This window comes from Balaenoptera physalus (genome assembly GCF_965194825.1).
Source record: "Balaenoptera physalus genome assembly, chromosome: 2".
Lineage (NCBI taxonomy): Eukaryota > Metazoa > Chordata > Mammalia > Artiodactyla > Balaenopteridae > Balaenoptera > Balaenoptera physalus.
In genome coordinates, this window is record NC_138883.1 from 107,929,970 (window position 1) to 107,943,465 (window position 13,496).

Genomic DNA, 13,496 nt, shown 5'->3' on the forward strand with positions numbered 1-13,496 from the left:
AAAACTGAGACTTTGCTGTATACACCTCTCCACACCTTGCCTTTCTTTTTCCTGATACCTCCTGGAAATCCCTCTGAGTCAGTTGGTATAGATCCAACTCATTCCCTTTAATTGTTGCCCAATATTCCATGGTATGTGTGGACCCTATACACTCAGCCATTTGTCCACCAAGAGGCTGTGGCCTGATTTCCCGTGTTTGGCCACTGCACATGTGTTTCTGTCAATGCCAGTGTGCTATACACACCTCCAAGGACAGCATTCACATAACTGTGCCACCCTGCAATTAATATTATCCTGTGACTAGTCTTCCATTCTGATACTTTTATTCCTATGAGATGCACACCCAACAGTGAGATTGCTGGGTCAGAAGATATGTGTGTTTTTACTTGTAATAGGTGTTGCCATATTGCTTCCCTCTCCTCAAAAAAAAAAAAAGTTGATAACTTATATTTCCATTGGCGATATATGAGCAAAAATTCCCATCATCTCCCATTTCCAACAATATCTCATTGTTCCTTTATTTTGCATTTTCTAGATTGGTAATGAGGCTGAGCATCTTTTCATATGTTTATCAATCAATTTGGATTTGCTCTTTAATTTTTCTATTGAGCTACTTATCTTTTTTATTTAATTAATAAGAATTTTCTATTATAGATTTTCATCCTTTATCTGTCATATGCGATGCACATCTATTCCCTGACCCCAACTTTATTTGCTTTTTTATCTTATTTATAGTATCATACATTTATTTCAAATTTAATATAGCAATTTAATGTAGTAATTCATCTATTTTTCATTTATAGCTTTTAGGTTTATTGTCTTAGATTGAAACGTATTGCTATTCCCTAGATTATACATGTTTTCCTAGATTTCAGTATTTTTTTGTTTTATTTTTTACATTTAGGCCTTTAATTGATCTAGAATTTATTTGTAAATACAGTATAAGAGAAGGATTCAACTTTATTTTCTTTCACATGGATGGCCAGTGATGCCATCATCATTTATTACAGAAATATTCATTCTCAACTGGAATAAAATGTCACCCTTGTCACATATTACAGTCACAAACATTGTGACTATTCTGGTGCTGTCTGTTTGTGTTCTATCCATCTACTCCTGGGCCAGTACTCTTCTGGCTCTGATTGCAGAGGCTTTGTGGTATGTTTTAATACCCTGTAAAGCCCCCTAGCCTTGCTTTCCAGAAGACATATGAGCCATTGAGATCCCAATTAGAATTGTATTACATTCTTATTATATTAAGTTTTCTATCCAAGAATGTAGGATGTCTTTCTATTTGTTCAGCCCTTAAGACTTTAAATAAGACTTTAAGTTTTCTTCATAAAATTCCTGTACCTGTCTTTTCAAATTTATTCCTAAGTTTATGATAACTTTAATGCTGTTATGAAAGAGTTATTTTCCATTTCTTCCTATGACTCGTCCACTATTAGTTTAGAAAAAAACCTACACTTTAAAATAAAATATTTATCTCAGTACCAAGTGGCAAATTTCCTTATTAGTGCTGGGGGCGTTTTGGTTTGGGTTGTTTTTTTTTTTTTACTAACTCTAAAATACAAGATGTAATTATAGCATCAGCAAAATGGGCAATTTTATCTCTTTTTCCAAAATTTTATAGAAATTATTTTACTTTCTTGTTTTATTGCACCCATTAGAACCTCCAAAACAATGTTTAACAATAGTGGGGACAGTGCTCCTGATTTAAATGGAAATGTTTTAACATATCACCATTTGTAATATTTACTGCTGTCTTTTGATAGTTATATTAACTATTTCCTTCTATTCTTCATAGGATTTTTATTAGGAAAGGCTGCTGAATTTTACTGATTGTCTTGTCAACCTCCATTGATCTGATCACATTTTCTTCCTTTAATCTGTTGATGAATATAGAAGTAGAAGTCTAAATAAAACACTAGCATTGCAACAAAAGAATAATATACTTTGACCCAAGGGTTTATCCCGAATATCAATATGTAAGGATATGTTGGTATCTCTATTCACAGGTTAGATTATTTAGCTTTTGTTTTTGTACTTTTTCAGGTTTTATAAATAAGTTTACAGTATTGATCTACTCAAGTTTTTCATCTCATTGCATCTATTTTTGCTTCACCATTTCTTCTCGTTTTCAAATTTGTTGCTATAGTTACACCTGCATTTGCCTACAATTGTTCTGATTCCTTCTACACCTATGATCACACCTCCCTTCCTCAGGGCTGGTCTTCTGTACTTCTGCTCTCATTTTCTTTTCCCCTTGGTCACATTTTTTTTCTATTTTCATTGGGCTTTTCAAAAATAGGAATGATGGTTAACACTGAAATCTGGCTCTTTAAAATCTTACATACATGTTTTTACTAAGTGAAGTAATGTGGTCGCTGTCCCATCTTGACCCGCCTTGATTGACACAATTCCTTGGGGGTCCTGACTCTGTCATCTGAAAAGGTGACACCCCCCCACTGTGACAGAAGAGGCCCCATGAGACTGTGAGCTTTTTTCAGATGAGAACTCTCAGTTCCTGATTCCTGGCAGAGGCCTGGGCCCTGCTGGCCCTTCAGGAATGTTGAGAGGAAGGATGCAGGAAAAGTTGAATTTGTCCCCTAGGATGGTTCTGAAGGAATGGGAGAAGGGAAGAGATGTTTCAATCACGCTCTTGCTCTCTCCTTATTACAAAGGCAATATTTACTCATTGAAAAAAATTAGAAAATATGGATAATCAAGAAGAACATTCAAAACCACCCACCGCTCCCCCCCCCACACACACACCCAGAGATTAAATGTCACTAATACACACCACTGTTGAGTAGGTGGTTCATGGCAGCCCGGGCTCAGCATCAATAGACAAGCTCCATTAGCCACTCCAGTGGGATCTCAGGCAAGCAAGTCCACCTCTTGATCCTCATTTTCCTCATCTGTGAAACAGAGAAAATACTTCACCACACAGGTTTGTTATAGGATCAACTTAAATAATATTTACAAAGCACTTGATACATAGTAAGAACTCAAGAGATAGGTATTATTAATAACATACTTTATATGTCCATTCAGTCTTTTCCTCTATGCAAATCTACATGATATAGACACATACACCTATGTAGTAAAAATGGAAGCTGGGTCCCAGTACATTTCTAGAATAAGCAGTGAATGCTCTTATTTCACCCCAGCACATGAGTTGGCTTGCTTTCTACACCCTCAGTCCACACACAGCATGCATGCTTCTTCTCCTTGGCGGTCAGACTGGAGCCTGCCTCTCACTTCAAGGTGTGAGCTCCTCCTAAACTCACCTGGGGGTTATCGGTGAACAGGATCAAAGGAAACCTAGTTGATGTTTTTTCCTCCAGTGTGACCCATGTGTTCTACATCTTATGCTTTAGTGCAATGATACTTGTCAGAATGAAGCAAGAGTTCACTATTTCCAGCGTCATAGGGTATAAATAATTGAAACGCACTCCAAAGATATTGTTTTAAACTAGACTGCCCAGACAGGCTGGACAAAGGGAGGTTGAGAGAGTCATTCCATCCTGTCTAATCCTGCAACAGTCTGGAAGGGACCTCAGAGATTCCCTCATATTTATAAAATATCTAATATTTATAAAATTCTCTTTTCTAAAATTTATACAATTATTTCAACATTTGGTATATTTCTGTCTGTACCATAACACTTGAGCTCTTTATTCAGCTTTCGTTGCCTAGAGTTAGACATGGAGTAGATCCTTGTACTGCTCATTGAACAAATGAATGAATGAGTGGGTAATGATCTCCTGCCCAAGCTAGAAAGTAAAAGAGAACTAAGTCCAGAACTAAAATCCAGATCTCATGACCCCTGACCCCAACTTTGATATCTTTCTATCTTTTCACTAGGATAAATTATATCCTATACCAAACCCAAGCAGCCGTTTTCAGTCCTGTTCACCCTCCATTCATTCATTTAGCAAATAGTCATTGGGCACCTACTGTGTGCCAGGTGGTTCCTCTAATAGTTACACGGACAGAAGTGTGAGTGATGACCTTGGCCATTGCTATTATCAGAGAGTCCAAGTCGTCCAACCCATGCTGCCTGGGGAGAGCCCACTTCCCTTCTCACCCTATTCTAGCCCAGCCTGATAGGAGAGTCAGGATTTGGAGGTGGAGGTAGGAGGGAGAAATATCATTCCAAGGGCTTCCTGTGCCCTGATCCCTTCTTTGGGTGCAGCATCCCAGGTTCTCAAGTCCTTCCTGCCAACCCCTCAGCTCCCTTGGTTCCCAGCTATTGCACTTCACCCAGGTGGTGCTGCCTCAGGCTTCAGACCTCTTCCTCCCCCTTCCAGGAAGGATCTAAGTCCACCTGTACCCTGTTCATTGGTCACCTACAGCATGGCCTCTCTCCCCACATGCTTCAACTTCTTAGCACATTCTACCTTATGTTCTGGTTATCCGGTGTGTGTCTTATTTCCTCTACTAGATTATCAGCTCCTTGGGCTCAGGACCCATGTCTTATTCATCTTTGCATCTTCAGCTGTGCCTGGCATGGTGCCTCATAGTGAATATTGCTTAATCCTTGTTGAATCAATGAATGGATGAATGTGCAATGGAAGGAGGAAATGTTATCTGATGAGACAGAGGTTAGAGAGAACAGGATTATTTGCTTAGTGTAAGAAATGAACTAGAATTGAGGGGAACAGAGGAGAGAAAAGAGGAAAGGAGAGAGTCTGTGTACATGGCAGGAACCCAGGTCAATAGAAATGGCCAAGGGACTTTTTTAAGAGCAGAAGAATTTGATATTTGAATCTGGAGTTTATAGGGTGTGGTGGAACCATGTTTCACCACATCCTCAGTCTTCAGTGACACATGCTGCACTTATAGAAACCTTGTATGAATCATTTTTTTCTGTGGGAAATCAAAGAAATGGAGCGGTGTTGCACATCTGGAGTGAAGCCAGAGAGGATAGATATGGGGAATCCACAGAATTAATTCAGCAGATCCTGGCACTCAGAGCCCACGGTGATGAGGAAAAGCTCAAGCTCCCTTCCCCACCAGAATCCATGGAAAAATTAGGAGGGAGAGGGAGGTTCCCACCACACATGGAATGAGGTTGAGGTTACTGTATTTCATTTGAACCTTAAAGACCAGGATACTTGATACCTGGCATATGAATGAATGATAAACTCATTATTGCTAAAGTGTTAACGAGCTATAGTAGCTTAGTGGCTTACTGTCCTCCCCCTCCCCCCAATAAAAACATTTCCAATGGCCATCAGTGTCTCATGGAGTGGCTTCAGGGTCCATGAGAGAGATGCTTTTGAGCTGAGACAGTTATCTGAGGCTTCTTTAAGTTTATGCGTCCTGATTCCAAGGACCTTTTTAACCCTATCTTGCTAGATAAGTCACTGTCCTAGTGAAGCCAAAGATGAGTGGCTAGAAGCATCTGACCATTGTTACACGCTGCCAACCAACCCAGTGGGCACAGCAGGAAGCTAGGCATTAAAATGACCTGATTTCAAACCTCAGTTCATGAGTTCATGTGAATCTAAGCAAGCCAGTTCATATCCTTGAGTTTCTGTTTGCAGACCTGTCAAACTGTGGAAATGTCACTGTCTGTGCCAATGACACAGTGTTATTGAGGTATAAACCAGGAAGCTCTCTGGGAAGCCCAATCAAAGGGCTGGTTCTGCCATGGGCACAGATTGTATTTTACTTCATTTTAAACACAGTCCTTCATGGAAACAACCTAAATGTCCATCGACAGATGAATGGATAAAGAAGATGTGGCACATGTATACAATGGAATATTACTCAGCCATAAAAAGGAACAAATTGAGTTATTTGTAATGAGGTGGATGGACCTAGAGTCTCTCATACAGAGTGAAGTAAGAGAAAAACAAATACCGTATGCGAACACACATATAGGGAATCTAAAAAAGTGGTACTGATGAACCAGTGGCAGGACAGGAATAAAGATGCAGATGTAGAGAACAAACTTGAGGACACGGGGTGGAGGGGAGGGGAAACTGGGACAAAATGAGAGAGTAGCACTGACATATATATACTACCAAATGTAAAATAGATAGCTAGTGGGAAGCAGCTGCATAGCACAGGGAGATCAGCTCGGTGCTTTGTGTCCACCTAGAGGGGTGGGATAGGGAGGGTGGGAGGGAGACTCAAGAGGGAGGAGATATGGGAATATATGTATACATATAGCTGATTCACTGTGTTGTACAGCAGAAACTAACACAACATTGTGAAGCAATTGTACTCCAGTAAAGGTATAAAAAATTAAAAAAACAAAAACAAAAACACAGTCCTTGGTTTCGATGGGCAATCTTGATTCTGCTCCACACTCAGTTCCAAACAGAAAGTGGGGAAGTGCGTGGAAGTCGTGGAAATAGATGTGCAGGCAACTGGCTTCAAGAAGTGATGACAGAGAACAAAGAAGGTCACAAGGTGGGAATCTGAAAAAACAACAACTCTGAGAACAAGACAGACTGAGCTATTTATAGGGCTATAAAGCTCCATCACCCCATAAAACTTAATAATCCCTAGCAGTATCTCCGGGGAGGTAGTGGGCAACCGAGCAGTTCTGGCCAAGTCAGTGATGGCTCAAGCCAATTACTAGGTCCCTCCTTAGTGCTCGAGCACATACTGCAGACAGTGGCTTGTGTTCACAGGGATGGCCTTGCGGCACCAAGAAGAAGCTGGATTGTATTGCTCCATGTTCACTAAGGAAAGTACGTACCGGTGAAGCATATTTTAGAAAGATTTTTGTTCAAATGGTAGCAAGGGGAAGTGGGAAACTCATGCAGACGTGGATTCAAACGCAACTCCATCCTAACCAGGCCGCTGAAGTGTGCAAGTTAACACCTCTGAGCCTCAGTTTCCTTATAGGCACGATGGGAATAGCAAGAGCCACCTCCCAGAATTGTTGAGGGGCTTCAATAACATAACATAGACTGCAGCCAACACACAGGTTGCCCTTAAAAGATTAGGTTTCAGTGATCAAGGAAATTTGCAGATCTAAAGCACTGGACCTGGGCTTCCCTGGTGGCGCAGTGGTTGAGAGTCTGCCTGCCAATGCAGGGGACACGGGTTCGAGCCCTGGTCTGGGAGGATCCCACATGCCGCGGAGCAACTGGGCCCATGAGCCACAACTGCTGAGCCTGCGCTCTAGAGCCTGTGCTCCGCAACAAGAGAGGCCGCGATAGTGAGAAGCCCGCGCACCGCGATGAAGAGTGGCCCCCGCTCGCCGCAACTAGAGAAAGCCCTCGCACAGAAACGAAGACCCAACACAGCCAAAAAATAAATAAATAAATAAAATAAAGCGCTGGACCCCTGCCACAAGGCTGGGTAAATTAAGCATTGCATCATTATTGCCACTTGCATTGCTGCTGCTGCTGCTGCTACTACTGCTACTGCTAATACTAACCTCGTCGTTACTCCATTCCCATGGAGAGAATAAGGAGCAGCCATCGACCATATGGGCAGGAAAGAATTTATCAGCTGAGACAGGCTCTCCGTTCGCAGACTCCTTCCTCAATGAAAACCGCTCTCACCACTGGCCTCTCCCGGGCAGATGGTCCCTCCCTGCTCTGCTCTCCCCAGGCATTTGTCCACACTTCCATTAGTCAGGCTTTCCGATCTTCTTGGAGATGCTTTTTAACGATGGGTAAGAACAATCCATTGCATTCAGGCGGACTGGGTTGAAACCTATGTATATCCCTGGCCAAGATATTTTACTTCACTGTGCCTCATTTTCCAAATCTGTAAATGTGGCATCATAAATGACCTGTCTCATAGGGATAGTGTGAGGATGAGATGAGTTCTTACATGTAAATTTCTTGGAGCAGTGACTGGGGGCATAGTTAAGTGTCGCCAAGTATTAGCTAGTTATGATGGTGATGAGTTGTATATAATATGTATATATTTATGTGTGTGAATATATAAATGGCACCTCATACACATGGACACTGGGTAAGTGTTTTATAAATGAAAGTAGATGGGCTGGGAGAAGCTCTGACTATTTCAATGAATTGCTGGGTAGCTTTGCTAGAGGGGCTATGACCTTTCCTTTCTAATCAGTAGGCTTCTGGTGGTGGGGAGAGGGTTGTGAAGCAGAAGACACTGAATCCCTTTCTTGATTTTACGAGACTCCCTGTCTTGTGATAGCACAGAAGAGGAATTCAGAGGATGGAGACCCTTGCCGGAGGCATTCAGGAGAGGAATTCTGTCTGCCGTCCTATATAAACAAACAACACGGCAGGGGCTAGTCCCTTCTCTCCATAGGAAACCACTTGTTCCCATATTTTGTGTTTGCCCTCCTCTGCCTTTGTAGGATGATAAATCACTAAAATGTGACGTGGCTTCAAAAAGCTAACGGTGCATTTTTTTTTAACATCCAGCTCAGCAGATCTTCACATCCATGGGAACTTGCTGTTCCACAGAGACTTGAAAAGGTCCCCAGGAGCCCTCCCCCCATCAGAGCTGGAGCAACAGCCTCTTGTGCAGTTCCCATCCCCCTCTGCTCAGGGACTAAGCGGGACGTGGGGAGTCTCTAAATGCCCTGCTAAGAGCAGGAGGCACAGTTAGGAGTTAGGGAGACCTGGATTGAAATCTCAGTGCTGCCACGTTCTGGCTGTAAGAAATTGCATGAATTGCTTAAATTCTCTGAGCCCCCATGCCTACATCTGTGAAAGGGGGACCAAATCCCCCCCTCCAAGGACTGTTGTGTGGATTAAGTGATAGTTAGTCATAAAGCATTTAGCACATGGAAGAGACAGCCAATATGTGGAGCTCTCTTTGGCCTACATAGGAATGTATAGTCCCTGGAAAGACGTTCATCCTGAGTTGAGTCCTTTCATGCCAATGCCAGCCCATGGACACATCCTGGAGTTTGTGCACATCATTTAAGCTCTCTGCCTCAGTTTCTTCTGTGCAACATGTAGATAACAATGATTATCCAGCTTCCCAAATTTACAAGAAGGTGGAAAAGTTTATCAATGTACTTTGAAAGTTCTTCGAAAAAGTAAAAACTGTTTAACTTATTTTTTCTGAAGTATCAATACCAGAATTTCTTTGAATTAATCAAGATTTGCACTGTGGCCTTTGATAGACCAAAGTAGACCACCACTCACAGATGAGACTTTAACTCATTAGAGGCACATTCAGAGAAAAGCCTTGCATGACTTTAATTCTCACTGCAGTGTCCATGACTGATAGCAGAGCCTTTATAGAGAGAAGATTTTGATAGAGCAGAGGAGGGAGTGAACACAGAAGCATCTGTGGGCCCAAAATATGCTCCACAGAGGGGCACCTGAGAACATCAGAAACACGCTTTGCCCAACTCATCCATAGCCTTTAGGCTGGTCTGGACACACAGTTGTTCTAACTCCTGTGTTATGCTGTCCTCTCTCAGGACCAGCTGCCTCCATCATTTATAAACGGAGAGGCAAGAAGAGCTGGTTATCAAAAGGTATCTCATTTCAAAACAAGTGTTCTTGCTACAAATATTCCAGCAACAGGCTGCCTAGTGTCCCCAGTCTACCGAAATCCAGGACAAGTGTTCCTGCCAATCTCCAGCCATCCATCTCTCCGGCAGATCCACAAATCATCATGGAAGTTAAAGAGCATGGAAGTTAAGACCACCAGCAGGTGGTCGCAGCAGGGTGACCCGGATCCTCCCTCTCACCCATCAAAGCTCCCTGGGCCTCAAGTCCCACAACAACAGTTCCTCTTCTTGTCATCAGGCCCAGGTGATGAGCTCAAAGAATGCCCCAGAGGGAGCCAGGAATGTCTTTGTCTGGCTTGGCAAGTGGCTTCCCTGCCGTACACTGGTCAGGATGTGGGAGTGGAGAACTATTTTTGTTTCCTTCTGGAAATGACCACAGTGACCAGGGCCAGGCACAAATCCGTTAACTGCCCTGAGGGAGATTTGCATCCCTTCAAAGGACAGTAGGAGAAAGCTTGTTTGGGAAACTAAAGTGTCTCCAGGTGCCACATTCTACCCCTGGGCCACAAAATGAAACCAGGGCGGCTTATCTGGATGAGAATGAGACTCTTCACTAGATTTTCAGACACCCCCCAAGCCTCTGCTGTTACCAAACCAAACTTGGGTCCACTTGCCTATGCAGTAAAGCCAATCTACTGACCGGGTTGTGGTGAAGGACAGTGCAATGTTTATTGAAGGCACCAAGCAAGGAGTCCAGGGCAACTAATGCTTAAAAGACCGCAACTCCCCGAAGGCTTTCAGGGAAAGGTTTTTAAAGACAGGGTGAGGGAGGGGGGTTTTGGGGTACGTGATCAGTTCATGAACAGTCTTCTGATTGGTTGATGGTGAGGTAATCAGGGGTCAGCATCATCAACTTTCTGGTTCCAACCCGTCTGGGGTCTACATGCTTGTGGGCAGCAGTCAGTTAACTTCTTCCACCTGGTGGGGGTTTCAGTCTCTTCAAAACAGCTCAGAAGACATGGCTCAGGATATTATCTCTAGCCCTTGAGGAGGAACTAAAAGTCCTTGACTTTGTTTAATGGTTAAACTATTTTTATTTTTGCCTTCCTTGCCTGTTCTCCTTTCCTTCTGCATTTTCTCAACTTCTCTGATTAAATGTACTCTTTGGAACTCAGGGAAGCCTAGGAGGCTACAGTTTTTCTACAGACAAGAGGCAGGCAGAGGACACGGGTGAGGAAGGCTGTTCTGGGAAGGTTCCATAGGGTCCTGCTTGGCTACACTGCCACCATGGCTATTGGTGACTGACTTTCCCACTGGTGCTCCATTTATTCAATCAGTCAGTGATGTGTGCCTGGCCCATTGTGTGCCAGGCACTGTGCTCACAGAGAAGAGAGGGGTCTATGGAAGGATTCCAGTTCCACACCCTCCAGTTTCACTTCCCGGGTCATGAGGAGGTGGGAGGGGGAAGGGAGATTGCTACTGTCTTTGGCCCCGGAAAAATGCTTCCACTCCCATGTGAAACGCTTTCCCTCAATGAGCTTCTGCAGAGGTGGAACAGGTTGAAACCTTCTAAAGAGTTTCTATTAAATTCTAAGAGTGCAGAGAGGGAGGGGGGAGGAGGAATGGAACTATGATTTATTCAACTGCTATTTGTTCAACAAATATTTAATGAGCCAGTATTATGTGCCAGGTAGTGTGCCAGCAATGGGAAAACAGGTGGGAAAGAGCTATCCCCTGACCTTAGGGGATTTGATAAGCTCAGATGCTGAATTCGTGGTCCACTGGTTCCCAGGGAGCAGCACCCCACCGCCTACCCGATTCCTTCCTTCCTTCCTTCCACTGCCAGTCATTTTATTAAAAAATGAAAGCCTAAGGTAATTTGCTCTCCCATGTCAGCTAGGAGGACTTGAACTCCCACAGGCCAAAAGTTCACACCAACAGGCAGGATTAATTAGTAGTTGTCATGGAAATGGAATATCATTAACTATACAATTTGAAACTGTTCAAGTCCACTTGCACCAAAATTACATCCTGAAACTACGGCATCACAAAGCCTTCACACACTCTTGACTCATATTTGAGTCATGTACAACACTTAAGTATTAAATATTATTTGCAAAACAACCAGTATTGTCCATTTGTTTATGTGTGATGGGGTAGGAGAGGTGGTGCTCCACACACAGAAGGATGTCTGAGCATGTGGCCCATTATTCAAACCTAACACACATCAGTACATCTGTTTTGAAATGCCGTTGCATCCAGACTGTTGTCTAGTGGATAAAGCCTCCTATGGGCCCCATAAAGTGTGCAAGGTGCCTGCATTAGTCGTTTACTGCTGCATGACAAATCACCGCAAAATGTAACAGCTTAAAACAGCGATAATCATTTCACATTTCTCACAGTTTCTGTGGGTCAGGAATTTGGGAGCCTCAGCTGGAGCCTCCGGCTCAGGGTCTCTCCTGAAGTTGCCGTCCAGTGTCAGCTGGAGCTGTACCTGAAGGCTTGACTGGGACTGGAGGATCCTCTTCCAGAGTGGCTCACTCTTATGACGGTGAGTTGATGCTAGCTCTTGGCCAGGGGCCTTTTCCCTCCATGTGGGCCTTTCTGTGGGGCATCCTGAGTGTCCTTAAGATATAGCAGCTGGCTTCATCCAGAGCGAGCAATATAAGAGACCAGGGCTGAAGTGGTAGTGCCTTTTAGGACCTATCCTTGGTCCTAATTGTCATTTGTACAATATATATTAGTCACACAGGCAGCCCTGACTAAGTGTGAGAAGGGCTCATACAAAGGCTTGAATACCAGGAGATGTAGATCATCCGGGGCCATGTTGGATGCTGGCTACCACCAGTGTTGATCATTGCAAATGCTTCCTCTGTTCTCCAGCATAGTCAGGCAGCAGGATATTCCCATCCATCAAATCTCTGCATATTTGAGTGAAGCTATGTGTAAATTGATGCATTTCAGAGAATTCTGTAGTAAGAAAATAGATAGTACCAAAACAGCATTGAATACTAATTGGACTGTTTTTGGACATTCAGAGGTCTCTTGATTCCAGAGCCTACAGATAATCACTATTAACATTTCAGCATATGTCCTTCCAGGTCTTTTTTTTTTTTTTTTTAAAGGAATTCCTTTATTTTTATTTTTTATTTATTTATTTATTTATTTTTGGCTGTGTTGGGTCTTCGTTTCTGTGCAAGGGCTTTCTCTAGTTGCGGCGAGCGGGGGCCACTCTTCATCGCGGTGCGCGGGCCTCTCACTATCGCGGCCTCTCTTGTTGCAGAGCACAAGCTCCAGACGCGCAGGCTCAGTAGTTGTGGCTCACGGGCCTAGTTGCTCCGCGGCATGTGGGATCTTCCCAGACCAGGGCTCGAACCCGTGTCCCCTGCATTGGCAGGCAGATTCTCAACCACTTCGCCACCAGGGAAGCCCCTTCCAGGTCTTTTCCATGTCCTTTCCACTGGTTCTTCTCCTAACGGCATTTAAAGGTGTTTATGTCTGTCCCATCCTAACACAACCTTTCCTTATCCTCTGTTTCCCTTCAGCTGTTACCTTATATCTCTTATCACCTCCACAGTCTAGCTTCTTAAACAGCTTGGCTAAACTTCTCACCTCCCGATTGCTCCTCACGCCACTTAAACTGGCTTCAGTCCCCACTATTCCATGGGAATTGTCCCTACCACAGTCACCCATGACCTTCTCATTGCTAAATCCAGTGGACACTAAGTCCCTTTCTTTTCTGACCTCTTAGCGCCATCTGATGCTGTTGACCACAAATCTCCCTTCCCTGGTTTTTCTCTTACTTCCCTGACTGCTCCTTATCAGTCTCCACTCTGGGCTCCTATTCTTCTATCCACCCCTTAAATGTTGGGGTTCCTCAAGCCTCTGTCCTAGACCACTTCTCACTCTACACGTGTTGACAGGGCAACCCCGTCCATCTCCGCACCTTCATTTACCAGCTATAAGCCAGTGCTTTTTAAATCTATGTCTCTAGCTCGGACGTCTCTCCTGAGCTTCAGACCTATGTAACCAACTGTGTGATGAGTATCTTTGGTCACGTCTCAAGCTC